Source organism: Oryx dammah, unplaced genomic scaffold, assembly GCF_014754425.2.
Source record: "Oryx dammah isolate SB20612 unplaced genomic scaffold, SCBI_Odam_1.1 HiC_scaffold_12, whole genome shotgun sequence".
NCBI lineage: Eukaryota > Metazoa > Chordata > Mammalia > Artiodactyla > Bovidae > Oryx > Oryx dammah.
The window spans coordinates 15210005-15232463 of NW_024070196.1; the positions used below are offsets into that span (position 1 = coordinate 15210005).

Sequence of the window (22459 nt, forward strand, 5' to 3'; positions counted from 1 at the left end):
TCCCTAGTCTCCCTGCTGGAATTCCATATTCAGGGTGACTAAGCCACTTGCTTGAAAGATGGTGAGGTCTGTCTTAGCCCGGGTCCTGAAGGGCTTTATAAAAACAGGACTCCTTCCCTACCCGCCTCAGCCAAAAATTGGATCAAGGAGTCAATAACATTTTTAAATTGACACCTAGTTGATTTATAATAATGTGTTAGTTTCAGGTGAATAGAATAGTGATTCAGCAATTTTGCAGATTATATTCCATTTCTGATGTATTAAAAGATGTGCTCTCTGTGCTTAGTCACTCAGTTCTGTCAGACTCTGTGTGACCCCATGGACTGTGGCCCACCAGGCTCCTCTGTCCATGGAATCCTCCAGGCAAGAATACTGGATTGGGTTGCCACGCCCTCCTCCAGGAGATCTTCCCAACCCAGGGATCGCACTCTGGTCTCCCGAACTGCAAGTGGATTCTTTACCAGCCGAGCTAACAGGGAAGCCTGTATTAAAAGATATCAGGTGTGATTTCCCTGTGCTATACAGTATATCCTTGATGCTTATCTATTTTATATGTAGTTTATTAATCTCATACCTCTAATTTATTCCTCTCCCATTCCCTCTTTCGTTTGGGAACCACAAGTTTGATTCTATATCTATGAATTTTTTTCTGTTTTGTATATACTCCTTTGTATTACTTTTAGATTCCATATATAAGTGATATCATGAAGTTATTTGTTTTTCTCTGACTTACTTCACTAAGAACAATACTTTCTATGTCCATCCAAGTTACTGCAAAATGGCAGTATGCGTTTTTTATGGCTGAATAACATTCCATTAGTTATGTCTGAGTAATGTGGTTATATATATCACATCTTCTGAATACAATTATCTGTTGATGCTGTCAGTTTCCAAGAACACACACACACAAAATGCATACCTGATGGTGATCAGATGGATAACTAATGGTTATGTGCATTTGATTCCAGTCCCATTTAATATTTTTCTTTAGGTTAAAAGGAAATCTTAAATACAAATGCAATGTAGTTTTATTTTAAATTTACTTAATCTGGTAATAACTTAGAGATCTAATTCTTTATTAGAAATCCAGTCATTAGATATTAAGAATCTAAATTATCCCTTAAGGGATGGAAGGAGCTGGATTTTATAGATGATACAGGATTTGTTAGCAGAACCAAGACTTAGAATCTGTATTGCCAGATTCCTAGTTTTGAATGGTTTTTACTATTTCATTTTGCCTAGCTTCTTCAAGAAAAACAAAGAAGTAGAAATATTTTCTTTTCCAAAACAATAATGTGTGAATTTTGTATTGGGTTCCAAATTTCTTTTAAAACAATGGCCCAGTACAAGTTAGTTTTCCTCTGATGGAAGTCAAAGAAATGATGAGTTTGTGATCTGAAGAGAGAGAAGAGACAGTTTCTATGATCTAGCAATTCATATCTCTGCTTTGGAGGAGAAGGGAATGATAGACTGACACAGAATCAAAGTATCAAGTGTGTGCAGTAGATACAAAAGTCTTTTGAGTTGGGTTGCTATAAAGTTATTTTAAGGCATTGTATTGCATATCCAGGATGGGAGTATAAGGAATTCTCAGATGTTGGAGATGTACTCAGAGGGTAAAAAAAAAAAAAGAAACTTTTGTAAATAAATATATTTTGATTCCGTTTTAAAGAAGAGCTTTCTAATGGTCAACAATAACTAGAGACAGAATTACTGATATTTTCTTCCTGAGGCAGCGAACTACTAAACTCAGTATCGATGATTGTGATAACTTGGTCAGGAGGTGGGGTAGACGTGTTTCAGATGACAGATGGGTGGCAAGACTACCTGACAGTTTTTCCACAGTGATCTTTGTCGTCCCTTTCTAGCTTGAGATTCTGAGATATGCGTGTGAACTGCATGCTGTTAACTGCTCAAGATATGTTAATTGGTCAGAGATTCTTCTTTTTCTTAACACGTCATCTTCTCTTTAATGACTAATACATCCTTTTCCAAAAAATTTGAGGACTCCTAGAAAGTGAAAGAGGAGAGTGAAAAAGTTGGCTTAGAGCTCAACATTCAGAAAATGAAGATCATGGCATCTGGTCCCATCACTTCATGGGAAATAGATGGGGAACCAGTGGGACTGGAAAGTCAGACTTTATTTTGGGGGGCTCCAAAATCACTGCAGATGGTGACTGCAGCCATGAAATTAAAAGACGCTTACTGCTTTGAAGAAAAGTTATGACCAACCTAGATAGCATATTGAAAAGCAGAGACATTACTTTGCCAACAAAGGTCCATCTAGTCAAGGCTATGATTTTTCCTGTGGTCATGTATGGATGTGAGAGTTGGACTGTGAAGAAAGCTGAGCGCTGAAGAACTGATGCTTTTGAACTGTGGTATTGGAGAAGACTCTTGAGAGTTCCTTGGACTGCAAGAAGATCCAACTGGTCCATTCTGAAGGAGACCAGTCCTGGGTGTTCATTGGAAGGACTGATGCTCAGGCTGAAACTCCAATACTTTGGCCACCTCATGTGAAGAGTTGACTCATTAGAAAAGACCCTGATGCTGGGAAAGATTGTAGTCAGGAGGAGAACAGGATGACAGAGGATGAGATGGTTGGATGGCATCACCAATTCAATGGACATGGGTTTGGGTGGACTCTGGGAGTTGGTGATGGACAGGGAGGCCTGGTGTGCTGTGGTTCATGGGGTCACAATGACTCAGACACGACTCAGTGACTGGACTGAACTGAACTGAACTGAACTGAACATGCACCTCAGTGTTCATTGCAAGACATAGATGCAACCTAAGTGCCCATCAATAGACAAATGGATTAAGTAGATGTGGTATATGTGTACAACAGAATATTACTCAGCCATTAAAAGAAAAAAAATAATGCCATTTACAGCAGCATAGGTGGACCTAGAAATTATTATACTAAGTGAAGTAAGCCAGATAGCAAAAGCCAAATATCATATGATATTACTTAATGTGTGGAATCTATAATGTCATACAAATGAACTTATCTGTGAGACAGAAACAGATTCACAGACATAAAGGACAGGCTTGTGGTTGCCAAGGGGAGACGAAGTCAGGGAAGGATGGATTGGGAGTTTGGGACTAACAGATACACACTATGATATATAAAATAGATTTAAAAGGACCTACTATATAGCACAGGGAATTATGTTCAATATCTTATACTAAAGTAACATAGAAAAGACTGTGAAAAAGAATATATAACTGAATAGTTTTGCTGTACACCAGAAATGAATGCAACATTGTAAATTATACTTTGTTTAAAAATAAATTAAAAAATGGAAGCCTTGTACAAGGGTGTGTTATCAGAAAAGCCTTCATCACAGGCTTTCACCCTAGCATTCTCACCAAGTATCATTCATGGATCACTTAGACTTGTAACTTGTAAAGAAGACTGCAAAGTGGCTTTGGGGCATCCATCATTGTGATGTGTAAACATGTAATGTGAACATTTCCGAAGTGTAGGAGAGATGTTCCAAAGGTAGTAAACAGCCAAATCCATCACACAGTAATTGCTGCCAATGTATTGCTGTATTAGCATATGGACTTTCTGGTGTGCATATGTTTTAGTTTTGTTTAATACTTCAAATAAAAGCTATATCTGTGATTACTGAATATGTGTTATGTAATATTTGATATTAACACTTTGAATTATCTAATTTGAATTTAGTTAAAAATAAGACTTTTAAATAGACAGTATTGTTACTACTGTCCCATTTTATAGATAAGAAAACTGAGACTTGAAGAGGTTAAGTTGTTCATGGAGATACTGTTAATGAAGATAGGATTTTATGCTCAGTCTTACCTACTACAGGATACCTGTACAGGGGTTCCCAGTCTCTAGGATCTAATGTCTGATAATCTGAGGTGGGGATGATGTAATAATACTGGAAGCAAAGTGCACAATAAATGTAAGGCACTTAAGTCATCCCAAACCATCTCCCACCCCCCGTTGCTGTTCAGTTGCCCAATCGTGTCTGCCTCTCCGTGACCCCATGGACTGCAGCATGGCAGGCCTCCCTGTCCCTCACCATCTCCTGGAGTTTGCCCACATTCATATCCATTGTTCGGTTATGCCGTCTCATCCTCTGACACCCTCTTCTTCATTTGCCCTCAGTCTTTCCCAGCATTACGGTCTTTTCCAACGAATTGGATGTTTGCATCAGGTAGCCAAAGTATTGGAGCTTCAGCTTCCGTCCTCCACCCCCTAGTTCATGGAAAATTTGTCTCCCATGAAACCAGCCCCTGGTGCCAAAAAGTTTGGGTACCACTGATATACAAGATATGTAACTTTAAAACTTGCTTTCCAGTTTTAATATTTTGCATAAATCTTTCTAAACCTGAATTCTAAACTCTTCTTTTTAATGGTGACATACTATTCCACCAAATTAAAATAACACAATATTTATAAAGATTCCTCTATACTTGAATATTTAGGCAATTTCTACGTTTTATCTATTGTGGTAATTCTTTATGTATACACCTTTTCTCCCTGCCCCTCCCCATTTAGGATTACTTGAGCCCTCTGGTGGCTCAGAGGGTAAAGCTTCTGCCTGCAGTGTGGGAGACCCAGGTTCGATCCCGGGGTTGGGAAGATCCTCTGGAGAAGGAAATGGCACCCCACTCCAGTACTCTTGCCTGGAAAATTCCATGGACTGAGGAGCCTGGTGGGCTACAGTCCATGGGGTCGCAAAGAGTCGGACATGACTTAGCGACTTCACTTTCACTTTCCCTAGATAGAAACCCAGAATTAGAATTACTAGATCAAAGACCTTGAGTAACAGGCAAATTTGGCCTTGGAGTAAAGAATGAAGCAGGGCAAAGGCTAAGAGTTTTGCCAAGAGAACACACTGGTCATAGCAACCACCCTCTTCCAACAACACAAGAGAAGACTCTACACATGGACATCACCAGATGGTCAATACTGAAATCAGATTAACTGTATTCTTTCCAGCCAAAGATGGAGAAGCTTGATACAGTCAGCAAAAGAAGACCAGGAGCTGACTCATGATCTGTGGCTCAGATCATGAACTCCTTATTGCCAAATTCAGACCTAAATTGAAGAAAGTAGGGGAAACCACTAGACCATCCAGGTATGACCTAAATCAAATCCCTTACGAATATACAGTAGAAATGAGAAGTAGATTCAAGGGATTAGATCTGATAGAGTGCCTGAAGAACTGTGGATGGAGGTTTGTGACATTGTACAGGAGACAGGGATCAAGACCATCCCCATGAAAAGAAATGTGAAAAAGCAAAATGGCTGTCTGAGGAGGTCTTACAAATAGCTGTGAAAAGAAGAGAAGTGAAAAGCAAAGGAGAAATGGAAAGATATAAGCATCTGAATGCAGAGTTCCAAAGAATAGCAAGGAGAGATAAGAAAGCCTTCCTCAGTGATGAGTGTAAAGAAGTAGAGGAAAACAACAGAATGGGAAAGACTAGAGATCTCTTCAAGAAAATTAGAGATACCAAGGGAAAATTTCATGTAAAGATGGGTTCGATAAAGGACAGAAATGTTAGGGACCTAACAGAAGCAGATGATATTAAGAAGAGATGGCAAGAATACACAGAAGAACTGTACAAAAAAGATCTTCATGACCCAGATAATCATGGTGGTGTGATCACTCACCTGGAGCCAGAAATCCTGGAATGTGAAGTCAAGTGGGCTTTAGGAAGCATCTCTACAAACAAAACTAGTGAAGCTGATGGAATTCCAGTTGAGCTCTTTCAAATCCAAAAAGATGGTGCTATGAAAGTGCTGCACTCAATATGCCAGCAAATTTGGAAAATTCAGCAGTGGCCACAGGACTGGAAAAGCTCAGTTTTCATTCCAATCTCAAAGAAAGGCAGTGCCAAACAATGCTCAAACTACCACACAATTGCACACATCTCACACACTAGTAATGCTAAAAATTCCCCAAGCCAGCCTTCAATAGTACATGAACTGTGAACTTCCAGATGTTCAAGCTAGACTTAGAAAAGGCAGAGGAACCAGAGATCAAATTGCCAACATCCACTGTATCATCAAGAAAGCAAGTGAGTTCTGGAAAAAACATCTATTTCTGCTTTTTTGACTATGCCAATGTCTTTGACTGTGTGGATCACAGGAAACTGGAAAATTCTTCAAGAGATGGGAATACCAGACTACCTGACCTTGAGAAATCTATATGCAGGTCAGGAAGCAACAGTTAGAACTGGACATGGAACAACAGACTGGTTCCAAATTGGGAAAGGAGTATGTCAAGGCTATATATTGTCACCCTGCTTATTTAACTTATATGCAGAGTACATCATGAGAAATGCTGGGCTGGATGAAGCACAAGGAGGAATCAAGATTGCCAGGAGAAATATCAATAACCTCAGATATGCAGATGACACCACCTTTATGGCATAAAGCGAAGAAATAAAGAGCCTCTTGATGAAAGTGAAAGAGGAGAGTGAAAAATTTGACTTAAAACTCAACATTCAGAAAACTAAGTCATGGCATCCGGTCCCATCACTTCATGGGAAATAGATGGGGAAACAATGGAAACAGTGACAGACTGTTTTTTTGGGCTCCAAAATTACTGCAGATGGTGACTGCAGCCATGAACAACCTAGACAACATATTAAAAAGCAGAGACATTACTTTGCCAACAAAGGTCCATCTAGTCAAAGGTATGGTTTTTCCAGTAGTCATGTATGGATGTGAGAGTTGGACTATAAAGAAAGATGAGCACTGAAGAGTTGATGCTTTTGAACTGTGTTGTTGGAGAAGACTCTTGAGAGTCTCTTGGACTACAAGGAGATCCAACCAGTCAATCCTAAAGGAAATTGGTCCTGAATATTCATTGGAAGGACTGATGTTGTTGCTGCAACTCCAATACTTTGGTCAACTATTGCGAAGAACTGACTCACTTGAAAAGGCCCTGATGCTGGGAAAGATTGAAGGTGGGAGGAGAAGGGGACAACAGAGGATGAGATGGTTGGACAGCATCACTGACTCAATGGATATAAGTTTGAGTAAATTCTGGGAGTTGGTGATGGACAGGGAGGCCTGGCAGGCTGCAGTCCATGGGGTCACAAGAGTCAGACACAACTGAGCGACTGAACTGAACTGAGATCAAAGACTATGAAAACTTTTTTGAGAATCCAGAGTCCCACTTTAATTTATTTTAATGATGAAGAAATAAACCCATTAGGTCATCTATTCAATATTCAAGACATTTCTTGATGCCTCCTCAGAATTGGGTATGGTACCTGCGATAGGATGATGAATATTTGACTAGCAGTTATCTAAATGGTGCTATGGATTAGTGGATATTCAAATAGAGTGTGCCTGCAATGAGCATCTGGTATGAATTTTATATAGTGAGAATTCTTTCAAGATTTTCTGCAATAGGATAAGAATACGTTTAGAGCTTTTACAGGTTTTAGAAAAGTGGTATTCAAAACAATTTCAAAATGGCACCATAGATGAACATTTTCTCTTCATTGCCAATTTGTTAGATGAAATATTGTCGATCATTGTTTTAATGGTTATTTCCTTGAGTACTATTGAAGTTGAACATTTTTCCATATGTTCATTAATGAGCTCTTTCTTCATTTTGATTTTGGTATTTAGTATTTATATAAAATAGATTTTGATGTATTGTATTTGCTGCAAATAATTTCACATCTGCTTTGCTTTTTAATTTTTTCTTTTTATGTTTTTTACCTAGGGAAGTTTTTTCACATAGTCCAATCAACCTGTCTTATTCTTTCTAATTTCTTTTAGCACTTATATCCTTCAGAAGTAGACTTGCCCTCTCCAAAGAGACATATAAATAATCAATTCCATTTTCATTTATTTTTTATGTTGCATTTCATTTGTATTTAGTTCCATATGTTTGCAACTTATATCTATATCTAATGGGACATATTAGATTTTTGTTTCAAAAGATAGGCAATTATCTCAACATTACTTATTAAACAATTTCTTTTTCCTTAATTAGTGGTGTCTATTTTATTAGATTTCTTTTCTATACGCATTTATAAGGTCCTATGCCCATTTGTATCAATTTCTATCAAAATGAAAATAGCTAGTTTTCCCTTCTTCAAATTTTCTGAGGGCAGGAATTGTGTTTTCCTTTCAATAACTAGCATAGTGCTTGGCATATGACAGGCATTAAATATATGTTGAATAAATGCATAAAATAGGATGTTTCTGGGATATCTTACATGTCAATTTCTAAGCCAGTTCTGTACCATGTTAAATGTTGTGTCACAACAATGTGTTTTATCATTAGCTAGAACAAAACATCTCATTAATATTTATACTCAAAATTTTCTTTATGATCCATGACTCTTTCTTCAAGTAAACTTTAGAGTCTGTGAAAACTTTCTAAAATTACCCCTACTAGAATTTTGATTTGAATTACGCTAAAAATATAAATTAATTTCAGGAGTAGTGATATTTTTGTTGTAAGTACTTTGCTACTCGTGCATGTGTTATAGTTCCTTATTTCCTTTATAGCTTTTAATAATTTTTTTTTACAGAGTTATTCATAAGTACTTTGTTGGTTTCATTGTTACTGCTGTAGTGAGTCAGGATGGTTGATGCCACTGGGAGTTGCATTTATTTATTTTAAAAAAATTTACTTTCTGTTTATTGCTGTTATATTGAAGTTATTATTGCAAATTTATCTTGTATCCTGAGACTTTTCTTAAGTCATTTTCTAAATTCTTGTAGAAAATTGTTTGTAGTTTTTTAGTTGATGTGATGATTGTCAGCACTTGAGAATAATCTCATTTTTAGCTATTATAAATCCTTTTTTGTTTTTACAGTAAGGGGTGGAAATTGAAGACCTAAAGTAAGATTTTAAAAGTCTGCTTTTAGTTATATAGCCAGTGGGAATTTGCTGTATGATGCACAGAGCTCAAATCCAATGCTTTGTGACAACCCAGAGGGGTGGGATGTGGGAGGTGGCAGGAAGGTTTAAGAGGGAGGCACAGTATTGTAAATTATCCTTTCATTAAAATTTAATTTTTAAAAAGTCTACTTTTGAGATAGGGTTAAATTTTCACATCTATTTCAGAGACTGATAGATTCTAGTAATTCTACTATGTATGTATATATATGTGTGTGTATGTTATATACAATATCTGTGAAATAGGTTTTAACTGCTGGATCTTTTAGGGGACAAATAGTTGAGCTTTTTCAGAAGCAGAGAGGATCTCCATACTATACAACATTCTGACATATATGTCATCTCTTCCTAGTCCTTTCTAAACCCCACCCCACTTAGCTCTTGCCTTTGGCATAATATCCCCAAACCTCTCACTGATGGGACTCTTGTCCCACACAGACTCAGTCATCAGGCTGTCTGAGATCAACAATGAGGCATCTCAAGCCCAGCATGCTTTCATGGGGCAATGTGGAAAAGGCAGCTATCCAGCTCTGACTTTGGCTATATCCCCATCACACCAGAACTCCTGAGTAGAGGGAAAATGTGAGTCATGAGAGCCTGCCCCATTTAGGGCCACAGGGGATGAATATAGGAACCCAGGAAGCATAAGGTAGAGCCCAACAGAGGCTACACCATTTTAAAAATATTGCCTAATTTATTGTTAGTCAATAATATTCAATTTAGTTGAATATTTAGTTGAAGTTGTCTAAGATAGAATTCTCTATTTTCTAAAGAAAACTTTATGTCCTAATTAAGGCCAGCATTCTACTTGATCATTTATTGTGAAGGCAATAAGTGTTAAATAGGGCTTTTGTTTGCATTCACTGTGTGGGATATTTATTTAAGACAACCCAACACCTTGGTGGGTTTGGGTAAATTAGTTCTTGTTTCGTGATGGGAGCTGAGAAGTAATAAATAACAAAATAAAGGGGACAAAGCAAGTATGAAAGACTCAGGCTCACATAACACCATTGATACTTTTGCATCTTAAGCGTTTATTCTTTGCACTTTCACAGTTATCCAGTTTACGTTCCATGTATTTCATCATCACTATGTGAGGGATTGCCCTTCCCCTGCATTCTTTCTTGTACTTTTGGAAGTTATTTTAAGGACTGTTTGGACACTCTGAGTCTACACTGGCCTCTGAACATCCACACTGCAAGGTAGACTCCTTACTTTTGCGATTGTTGTGACACTTCAGAACATCAAGAGATGTGCAGTCTGAGTGGTAAGAACAAAACACAGGAATCCTTATGTGTACAACAGTGTCCAATGCTTAGTTTAGGTGCATTTAAAAAGATAAGATAATTAATTATGGGTTTTTTTCCAGTGTTAGAGTAAGTCAAATGAATAAAGCTACTTCACACACCTGATGAAAATGATGAACTAGACCAAAGTGTTTTCTCCAGAGTCTACCTGAAGCAAGCTTAATATAGTGAACTCATAACTTTTATACATAACTGGCATATATTATTTTAATCCATTGTATTTAGAAATCAGTAGATGGTTTACATTTTCTTTAATAGCAACTGATTAGTTTCATGCTTTCTCCTGTTGTGAAACTATTTTTTCTAACACTTCAAGGCAATTCTGGATCTCTTAGACTCAAAATATTATAAATCTTAAGAAAAACCGTGATAAGGTGTTTTGTTTTCCCCAAATTAAATAAAACCTGGTGTTTGATTTAAAGCTAACTCTGTAGTTTTCATCCCCCTGTATTAAAAACCATATAGAAGAAATATATGAGGCTGTGAGTGAGAAAATCTTAACATCACGTCTGCATTGTTGACATGACTGGGAGAAAGTTTGTTTTGAATAAAATACAGCAGAAAGTACAACTTTAACTCAGTAAAAGTTATTGCTCTTTTGTTGACAGATAAAATGAAATTTGGTAATTGATGGTACATTTACAATTTGAAAATTATCATCCTTGATAACAAAATAAGAAAAAGAACCAGGTGGCATTTTTTGATACACGTATTGAACAGCCCTTAATAAATATTTTGATAAACCACATGTCATAGTGGTGGTAAAATGCCTAAACCAGATCACTGGGTTCAGATTTAAATACTGACACTTAAACTAGCTGTGGAATTCTGGGTTACCTCAGAATTCATTGTCCATTGCCAATTCCTTCCCTGGTGGCTCAGTAAAGAATCTGGCTGCAGTGCAGGAGTCCCAGGTTCAATCCCTGGGAAGATCCCCTGGAGAAGGATGGCTAACCACTCCAGTATTCTTTCCTGGAGAATTCCATGGACAGAGGAGCCTGGTGGACTACGTAGTCCATTGGATCGCAGAGTCAGACAAGACTGAACGGCTTTCACTTCACTTCACTATCTATATTATACGGGTAATAGTATCTCACAGGGTGGTTTGTTGGGGATCCCAAAGGCCACCTTTAGTCTCAATTATTTGTTAGAGGGTTCCCAAGATTCAGAAAAGCTCTTATACTCACAGTCATAGATTGGTGTTGGCATATATACACTACTGATACTATGTATATGATAGATAACTAATGAGAGCCTACGGTATAGCACAAGGAACGCTAATCAATGCTCTGTGGTCACCTTAATGGGAAAGAAACCCAGAAATGAAGGGATGCATGTGTAAATGGCACCCCACTCCAGCACTCTTGCCTGGAAAGTCCCATGGACGGAGGAGCCTGGTAAGCTGCAGTCCATGGGGTCGCTAAGAGTCGGACACGACTGAGCAACTTCACTTTGACTTTTCACTTTCAAGCACTGGAGAAGGAAATGGCAACCCACTCCAGTGTTCTTGCCTGGACAATCCCAGGGATGGGGAGCCTGGTGGGCTGCCATCTATGGGGTCGCACAGAGTTGGACACGACTGATGTGACTTAGCAGCAGCAGCAGCAGTGTGTATGTGTAGCTGATTCACTTGGACCATTTTTGTTTAGTTCTTCTGTGTATCCTTGCCACCTCTTAATCTCTTCTTCTGATAGAGAAGAGACTGTTGCTGTCTCTGTCCTTTATCGTGCCCATCCTTGCACGAAATGTTCCCTTTCTATCTCCAGTTCTATTGAATAGGTTTCTAGTCTTTCCCATTTTGTTTTGCTTCTCTGTTTCTTTGCATTGTTCATTTGAAAAGGACTTCTTATCTCTCCTTGCTATTCTCTGTAACTCTACATTCAATTGAGTATATCTTTCCCTTTCTCCCTTGCCTTTTGCTTCTCTTCTTTCCTCAACTATATGTACAGCATCCTCAGACAACCACTTGGCCTTCTTGCATTTCTTTTCCTTTGGAATGGTTTCTCTGGCTCCTGTACAGTGTTACCAAGCTCTATCCATAGTTCTTCAGGCACTCTGTCTACCACATCTAGTTCGTTGAATCTATTCATCACCTCCACTGTCTAATCCTAAGGGATTTGATTTACATCATACCTGAATGGCCTAGTAGTTTTCCCTACTTTCTTCAATTTAAGCCTGAATTTTGCAATAAGGAGCCGATGATCTGAGCCACAATAAGTTCCAGATCTTGTTTTTACTGACTGTAGAGAGCTTCTTCATCTTTGGCTGTAAAGAACATAATCTGATATTGGTATTGACCATCTGGTAATGTCCTTGTTGAAGGAGGTGTTCACTGTGACCAGCATGTTCTCTTGACAAAACTCTGTTAGCCTTTGCCCTTCTTCATTTTGTATTCCAAGGCCAAACTTGCCTTGTTATTCTGAGTATCTGTTGACTTCCTGCTTCTGCATTCCAGTCCCCTATGATGAAAATGACATCCCTTTTTGGTGTTAGTTCTAGGAGGTGTTGTATGTCTTAAGGGCACCTGCGTGTGTGCGTGCTCAGTTGTGTCTGACTCTTTGCGATCCCCTGGTCTGTAGCCCACCAGGCTTCTCTGTCCATGCAATTCTCCAGGCAAGAATACTGGAGTGGGTCACCATGTCCTACTCCAGAGGATCTCCCTGACCCAGGGATCGAACCCATGTCTCCTTTGCCTCCTGCACTGGCAAGCAGATTCTTTACCACTGAGTCACCTGGGAAGCCCCTAAGGGCACATGGGATTGCCCTTAATTCTCTCAGCCACCATGTGTGACCACATGTGTGAACTGGTCACATGTGGTCAGCCAGGGAAGCTCAGCTGACCTCTGGTGTCTAGAGTTTTATTAGAGGTCAGTCACAGAAGCTTGAAGCACCAGATGACTGACCTCACTATTCAGATTTCAGCCACCCCTCTTCAAGCAAAAACAAGTGTTCACCATAAATGTATCTGGGCCACCTAGAGCAGTAGAAACACGTATGGAGACTTTATCAGTCAGCCTATTCCAAGAGCTCAGAGGTCATCTTCCAGGAGCTAGACTAAGGCCAGTTTTGAAGAAGGACCTTCCTTTAGAAAGGGTAGCATTTCAGTAACTCAAGCCTGCTGAGTTAACCCTTGCCTGCCCAGTAGTTATGAGGAATAAATGAGTTGATCCAAAAACTTAGAATAGTACTTGGTGCATGTAAGCAAATAAATGAGTCAGCTGGACTTCTTTCCTGTAGACCTCTGTGAGCTGAAAGAAGCAGATTAAGTTGAATACAAATAAGAACTAGCTGTATTCCATGAATCTTGTGATCATAAGTCCTCAAGATTGGAATAATGGGTATTACAAGCAAATTAAATATTTTATTAAATATTCCTATAGATGAAGCTATTTGCAAAACAGAAATAGAGACACAGATGTAGAGAATAAATGTATGGACACCAAAGGGGGAAGGAAGGCCTGGGATGAACTGAGAGATTGGGATTGGCATATATGCATTATTGATACTATGTATAAAACAGATAATGAATGAGAACCTACTGTATAGCACAGGAAGTATAGTCAGTGCTCTGTGGTGACCAAAGTGGAAAGGAAATCCAAAAAAGGAGGGGATATGTGTGTATGTATATCTGATTCACTTTGCCATATAGCAGACATTAACAAAACATTGTAAAGCAACTATACTCCAGTAGTTTTTTTTTTTAAAGAGGAGTTCCTGGTGAAACACCAAATCCTAACATTTGTCTTTTTGTTCTTTGCAGAGCTCTGAAATCAGCAAGGCAGTAATAAAGAGTAGAAGTATTTGAAGAATACAAGAAAGCAGGTACGAGTGTGGTTCTCAATAATCAACCCATAATATTGATTTAGATTGATGATTTATTCAAACCTACAGCCCCCATTATAAAAATATTTTACAAAAATGCAAGTTTGATGTTTTAGAATGTGTGTGACTGCGTATTATAGATAGATGATTATATCCTAAAGAGGAACTTATTTCTATGTATACATTAAATCAATTTTAAGGATTTCAATTAGGCCAGGCAAAGGGAGACATGGCCTTCCCTTGTGGCTCAGCTGGTGAAGAATCTGCCTGCAGTGCAGGAGACCTGGGTTCAGTCCCTGGGTTGGGAAGATCCCCTGGAGAAGGGAAAGGATACCCACTCCAGTATTCTGGCCTGGAGAATTCCATGGACTGTATAGTCCATAGAGTCGCAAAGAGTCAGACACAACTGAGCAACTTTCACTCAGGGAGATATGTGTAGGAATTAATTATTAGTATTTATTATTAAATTGACACATATTTATAAAAGGCCTGCTATATGGCAAATACACATCTATGAGGTATTTGGTGATCATAAATTTGGACAAAACAAGCATAGTCTATTCCTGCCTTCATGGTGCTTGTAGTCCTGTGAACATGATATGAAATAAATAAACAAGTGTCAATATGTAAATAAAAACTGTGATAACTGAAGAGAGATTCTGTAGGGAAAATACTGGGAAAGAAGAGAGGAATCTATTACAGATGGACTAAACAGAGGGTGTTTCTGTGGAAGATGGTGTTAAGCTAAGAGCTGAAGTATAAAGAAAAGAGTCCCAGGTAGAAAGAACAGCAGCGAATAAAGAACATAACTGACAAAGATTAAGGAAGGTCACGGAGGTGGAGAGAAGCAGAAGATGAAGCTGTGTTGAAAAATGAGATTTCCCTGATGACCCAGCGGTTATGACTCCATGCTTCCAGCACAGGGGATACAGGTTCCATCCCGGCTCGGGGAAGTGAGATCCCACATCCCCTGTGGTGCAGCCAAAGAGAAGGAAAATGAATGACTATGGCAATCAGCCTAGTCCCATAGGGTCTCAGTGGTTATGGTAGAAGTGTCTTCAGACCAGCTTTGCTTGACCACGTTTTGCCCTTGGCATTTCTGTCCTACGTCATTTGGTCTTTCTTCTGGTCCCCTGGGTGTATTAATAGAAGCTTTCGAATCTACCACCCAACCCTACCCTCCTACATCTCTTGCCAGTGTACAGCGTAAAAAGCTTATAACTGCATAATAAGTTTCTTAGTGAATCCGAATATTAGTTCCATGATCTGTTCTATATAAAATGATTTGAGATCAAAAAGGTTTGAAAATTTCTGAATACTGTACCACTCTTAGGAGCTTTAATCATGCATCAACATAGGTTCTGGGAAGTTCTGTAGTATATACATATATGAATGTGTTTGTGTATGTGTGTGTACCTTTAGTGAACTTGCTATTACTTAACCATTATTTCCAGGTTTACATTAGCAACTGTTTTAGAAGTTTCTTCTTAGAAATATGTATTTTAAGGGGTTCCTTATACTCCTGAGGCTGGCCTGCTTTTAGGTAACTTGACCTGTTTTATGGATTTGCACATTAAGTTGTGTTTAATAATTTTCTAGAATCTGGATAATTCAAGCCAGGAAAAAACAAACAAACAAACTGCTTCAGTGGTTTAGCTTTTCAGGCAGAAGAGTTTTCTTGACTTGAATTATATGGTTAATTGCTTCAAATCCTGATTATAGTTTGTATGTGAAAATAATACCTGAAAGTACCAATAAGGAATACTGGAGTAAAAGCTTACTAAGTAATCCATCCTTATGGCAGAAAGTGAAGAGGAACTAAAAACCTCTTGATGAAAGTGAAAGAGGAGAGTGAAAAAGTTGACTTAAAGCTCAACATTCAGAAAACGAAGATCATGGCATCTGGTCCCATCACTTCATGGGAAGTAGATGGGGAAACAGTGGAAACAGTGTCAGACTTTATTTTGGGGGGCTCCAAAATCACTGTAGATGGTGACTGCAGCCATGAAATTAAAAGACACTTACTCCTTGGAAGGAAAGTTATGACCAACCTAGAGAGCATATTAAAAAGCAGAGACATTACTTTGCCAACAAAGGTCCATCTAGTCAAGGCTATGGTTTTTCCTGTGGTCATGTATGGATGAGAGAGTTGGACTGTGAAGAAAGCTGAGCGCCAAAGAATTGATGCTTCTGAACTGTGGTGTTGGAGAAGACTCTTGAGAGTCCCTTGGACTGCAAGGAGATCCAACCAGTCCATTCTGAAGGAGATCAGCCCTGGGATTTCTTTGGAAGGAATGATGCTGAAGCTGAAACTCCAATACTTTGGCCACCTCATGCGAAGAGTTGACTCACTGGAAAAGACTCTGATGCTGGGAGGGATTGGGGGCAGGAGGAGAAGGGGACGACAGAGGATGAGATGGCTGGATGGCATCACCGACTCAATGGACATGAGTTTGGGTGAACTCCAGGAGTTGGTGATAGACAGGGAGGCCTGGTGTGCTACAATTCATGGGGTCACAAGGAGTCGGACACGACTGAGTGACTGAACTGAACTGAAGTAATTTTCAATGTTAATGTTAGTAATATTTGTTCTCTTAAATCAAAGGAAAACCACACACAAAGTATAGTATCTGCATCTTAGCTGCTCTGAATCTTATTCCTCTCCACTGAAAGTGCTTATGCTCCTTTATTTGTAAAAGTCACATAATTTTAAAAGTCAGGGAGATATCTTGGGTTAGTGCCTACTTCAGAATCTAAAGAAATAATTGGTTTTGTATAAAATGTGGAGATTCTGTATTTGCAGCAATAAAAGTTCATAGTGTTAGAGTTAACCTAAGGTTATCCCAGAAGAAAGATTCTCAGCATGTGTTGGAAAGAACACTGACTTTTTTAGGTCAATTCAGTATCTTTCAATTCAGTTAACTACTCAGTTAACTATTTCTTAAAAAAAAATCTTGAAAACTTCTCTAGTATTTATAACTTTGAAACAAAAAAGCCTTGTTTCATCCCCAGAAAGATGAGACAGCTGTCCCTTAATTACTACTCTTGTCGTTTGCTTTCTACTAGAGATGTGTTTCAAATTTGAAAACTAATTAGAAATCTTAATTGAATATGGCTTAAAAAAAGAAAAGAAAGTAAAATGATTAACATGAAAACATAAAACAGGGAGGAAAACAGAGAGGGTAATATTACAGCCAGATTGAATAATCACCTATTTTAGATTGAGTTGGTGCCTGGGGAACACGCTTTCTGGCATGAAATTAAACTTCACTGTTTCCTTTTTCAGAAGGAATTTTCACAACTAAATGACAATTCTTTTAATTTCTTTAAATTGTTTTCAGGGACTGTATTTTGCTCAGTATAAAAAACAATGGGTTTTTAAAGTGTTCAAACTGGAGTTAAATCCCTTCTCCCTAACTCATTCTCTGTCTGACCCTGGACAAATTTTCAAATTGTTCTCAATCGCAGTTTACCCATTAAAAAAAATGGGTATTTTAAGAGGTCCTTTAAAAATATCCATTCTACAATGTGGTTTCTTTAGCATTTGTCTCGACTTACACACTGACTAGATAACTTCTAGTTAACTAGATACCTTCTAGAGAACTTCTTTCAGTTCTAGAAAGAAGGGAAAAAAAAGAAAAAATGAAAAGGAAACAAAACTAAATTTGAGACTGTACATTTAATATCTAGCACAGAATATTGCCAATACCATAGATTCAGAAATTGCTTATTGATTCTGTTCCTTGGAGGCAAAGACTAGAAGGCCGATTCATTAATTCTTTTACCTGAGCTATTTGTTATGATTTTTTTTTTTTTTAATTGTGAGTAGTTTGGATTCTGCTGTCCAGATTGTAAATCCCACTTAAGGGTATAGTGACGTATTGCTTCTGAATTACTCACAGTACTTTGACTCTGTGTTGCTCATTTATTATTTGTTTAGTAATAGGCATAAGCGTTGCTCAGTTAGTATTTGTTTACTTAGAGTGAGGCAGTGAACTAACAGGGCAGGAAGTAGGTAACCCTGATTGCCCTGTCTTCTGGTTTACAAACACCATGTCTAACATTGGAAACACAAGTGGTTATGCCTCCCTGTGGATGATTGCATTCAATGATAGTGAACCCACTTCCTGTTGCTGCTCCATGTACTCTGCTCCCATCCGACTAGCTAATTTCCTGTTATTTACGCATATTGTACATTGGTAGCTTTAGGTCTTTGTTCGCACTGCCTCCACTTTCGCTATTTTTCTTCCTTACTTTCTCTCATTTTCCCTCCCTCTTCCCTGCCTCCCTTCCCTTTTATCTGTACCTACCTTTCTGGTGTATAAATCTCTTAAAGTCTGGCCAAATAGCATCTCCTCCATGAAGCAGTCGCAGGTTATCTGTTGAGATAATTATCTTACCCACTTTGCTTTCTGTTTTGCTGTATGTTGTGTTCAGGCACTGTTCCTTGTCGCCCATTTATTAGTATATAATGTGACGCTGAACACAGCGCCAATGAGAGCCCAGCTACATTGTATATTAACGGCTCTTTCCTTTTACCCTCCACTCTATTTTTGTTACCGTTTACCAAACAGCTCAACAAGGGACTGGAACTCTGACAGTGTTTGCTGCTTGATTGCACACTGGTTTCTGAGTTACTGGTAGTATGAATTTAGGCCATTGAGCACCAGGTTGCAGTCACATCAGCCATGAGTCCAGTTGCCTTTCTAATGTATTAGTTGTGACAGCTATGTACCTTGCAGTCAGTAGCCTAGCTCTGCCCCTAGTGGTCAGTTTAGAAAAAAACTGACATCTTAACAATCATGAGACTCAGTCCATGAACACACTGCTGGGGCTGCTAAGTCGCGTCAGTCGTGTCCGACTCTGTGCGACACCATAGGCAGTAGCCCACCAGGCTCCTCTGTCCTTGAGATTCTCTAGGCAAGAATACTGGAGTGGGTTGCCATTTCCTTCTCCAGTGCATGAAAGTGAAAAGTGAAAGTGAAGTCGCTCAGTCGTGTTCAACTCTTCGCCACCCCATGGACTGTAGTCTCCCAGGCTCCTCTGTCCATGGGATTTTCCAGGCAAGAGTACTGGAGTGGGTGCCACTGCCTTCTCCGATGAACACACACACACATACATATATATATATATCTTCGTTTGATTTTGTCTTATTTCTTTTATCAGTGTTCTGTAGATTATAGCATAAAGATTCTGTACACATTTTGTTTGATTTTGTATCTAACTTTTTGGTTTTGGTCCTATAATAAATGGTACTTTTGAAAAGTTTATTTTTCCATTTTCATAGCTATTTTGTAGACAATTGATTTTTGTATATTGACTTTATATTGCACAACTTTGATAAAAAATTTTTCTAGCTTTTTTGGTATATATTTTTGGCTATTTTCTACCCAGGCAATCATGTTGTCTGCAAATTTGTTTCTTTCCAATTTGTATGTCTTTTGTTTTCCCCTTGCCTTATTGCTTTAGTTATGACTTCTGCTGTGAAATTGAAGAGGAAAGGTGGGAGTGGAAATTCTTACCTTATTCCTGATCTTAGCATCAAAGTACTGAGTCTTTTATTTTCTAGTTATGATGGTAACTGTAAACTTTTGTAGATTTCCATAATCAAAGTTCTTCTCTTTCGTTCTTAAGTTGCTGAGAGTTTTTTGTTTGTTTGTTTATTAAACAATTTTCTGAATGAGAGTTTCTTTTTTCTGGATGTTGAATTTTGGTCAATTACTTTTTTTGCCTCTTTGAGATGATCATATGTATTCGATTTTTTAATGTTGCATTCCTAGATAAACCCCTCTGTATACTGATTCATTCTAGAATGAACTACTTTTATATACTGTTGAATTAGATCTGTAATAGCTAAGCTTTGGTTGATATTTTTTTTTTCTGAGTCAAATTTCATGAGCATGTTTTCCTGTATTTTTCTTTTCTTATAGCATCTTTGATTTTGCACTGGGATAATGCTGGCCTCATAAAAGAAATTGGAAATTATTCCCCATTTTGGGTTTTCTCAAAGAGTTTGTGTAGATTTTTATTATTTGTTCTTCAAATTTTTAGTACCACTCATCAGGAAAGTCATCTAGCCTGGAGTATCGTTTGTAGCTTTTAAACATGAATCTAAGTATTGTAATAGGTACAGGACTATTCAGCTTATACATTTCTTCTTGAGTGAGATTTGGCAGTTTTTGTTCAAGCAATTTGTTCAACTTTATATAATTACACTTTATAGCTGATTTAAAATGTGCTACTTTCTGGTGTATAGCAGAGTGATTCAGTTATACATACACATATATATTCTTTTTCAGATTCTTTTCCATTATGGTTTATTACAATATACTGAGTACAGTTCACTCTGCTATATAGTGAGACCTTGTTTAATTGTTACATTTATTTTCCTATTATTCAGAATATCTCTTTATTATTTAAGTTCTGATTTGTAGTGATGTCTCCTTTTCCACTCCTGGTATTTCTAATGTATAGCTTCTCTCTTTTGTCTTGGTCAATCTGGATAAGTTTATCAGTTTTACTTATCTTTGGGATTTATTGAATTTTTTTCAATTGTTTTAATTTTAAATCATACTGATTTCTGCTTTAATTTGTATTATTCCCTCCCTTATGGGAGAATGTAGTCTTTCTATTTTTACTAGAAAACTAGTTTTATGAGAATGTACTCTTTCTAATTTCCTAAGGTAACTTGGATCATAGATTTGAAACTTTTCTAATATTAATATAATAAATTTTTATAAGTACTTCTATCATGGGTACATTCCACAAAATTTCATTATTATTCTTTACTCTCATAATTCAGATTATTTTCTAATTACTTTTGTGATGTCCTCTTTGGCCCAGTGGTTATATAAAGAGTGTGTTACCTATTTCCCTAATATTTATATTTTTTAGATATTTTTCTGTTATTGAATTCTAGTTTAATTACATTGTGTTCTGAAAATATACATATATGATTTAAATTCTTTTAAACTTGCCACAGTTTTTTGGCTCATGTCAAAAAACAAGAACTTCCTTCAGATCCGAACTGAAAGAAAATGGGGGAAAATGAAAAGTCACCGCATGCAGTTTCTGTCTTTACATTTTAGTTCCCTCTCACAACTTTCCTGCTTTTATTTATTTTTCAAGATGCTCAAGTAGCTTGCTTTTTGTATCCACTTGTAATCAGTGAGGCATATAATATTCAGTTTCCTTGGTCCATTTCTGCTAGAAATGCAATACCTAAAATTTTGCATATATTTATTTAATCCTCTTCACAATTCATTAAACAGGTAATACCATTTTCCCAACTTATGATGAGGAAACTAAGGAATGGTTTGATTTAGTTAATTGCCCTAGATCCCAAAGGTGCAGAACCTCGGCAGTCTGGGTCCAGAATAGCTCTCGTCAGCACTTTGCTATGTCACTCCTGCTAAATTACTGTAACAATACATGCCATTCCTTCCCAGGTGGCTCAGCAGCAAAGAATCCTGCTGCAATGCAGGAGACACAGGAGACATGGGTTCAGTCCCTGGGTGGAGAAGATCCCCTGGAGAAGGACATAGCAACCCACTCCAGTATTCTTGCCTGGAGAATCCCATGGACAGAGGAGCCCGGCTGGCTGCAGTCCAAGGGGTCACAGAGTCAGACACGCCTAAGCAACTAAGCATACAGGCATGAGAGGGATTCAGATATGCACACTACTAACATAGAGTTAAATTATAAAAGACCCTAGAACAACAGCAAGAAATAGTCAAGTCAAACAGAGACACACTTAAGAACTTGCCGGACAAAAGGAAAATAATTGATGAAGAAATTCCCAGAGAGTTCACTAATGGGAAAGGAACCAGGCAGTATTAAGTGCTAAAATGTTCATGGGAGGAAGAGAGGGGTTTGGGGAGTAGGGGGTTGGAGAGAGGAGGGAGAGGAGGGTGAAGAGGTGGATGTTATATTGCTTATGCTATTTAAGGACTGAAAATTAGTACTTTGGACAGAATATAAAAAGCTTTTCCATTTAAACAGGTTATTCTATATAGCAGATTCTCAATAAATACATGTCACATTCATTAATGATTATGATATTTTCTTTCCTTACTTCTCCTTCCATGAGAAGTGAAAACAGCCCTAAAAGTTGGAGAGCCTTAGCTTGAGACTGTAAAGACGGGAAAGGAAAAAGATTTATTCAGTATTCAGGCATAAATCAATGACTTACTTTCACATGAAACTATACTTAAATTCCATACTGTCTCAGTAATAACCCTTCATATATTCTAGCTGAAAGAAGCTTCTCTGGTGGCTCAGTGGTAAAGAATCTACTTGCAATGCAAGAGCTGCAGGAGACATGAGTTCGATCCCTGGGTTGGGAAAATCCCCTGGAGGAGGGCTCGGCAACCCACTCCAGTATTCTTGCCTGGAGAATCCCATGGACAGAGGACCTGG

The 22459-nt window shown here is 38.0% G+C and overlaps 1 protein-coding gene across 4 annotated transcripts in view; it reads left to right on the forward strand.

Annotated features, from left to right (window-relative positions):
* The window catches only part of INPP4B (inositol polyphosphate-4-phosphatase type II B), a 704914-nt gene that overhangs the window by 247044 nt on the left and 435411 nt on the right, over window positions 1-22459 (forward strand). For 3 of the 4 annotated variants that reach the window (XM_040250456.1, XM_040250457.1, XM_040250454.1), the window contains exon 2: window positions 13980-14041. The gene's annotated coding sequence lies outside the window, so the exon portion shown is untranslated. Of the gene's footprint in view, window positions 1-13880; window positions 14042-22459 lie in introns of those variants that run through there. The other variant, XM_040250455.1, reaches the window with a different exon arrangement.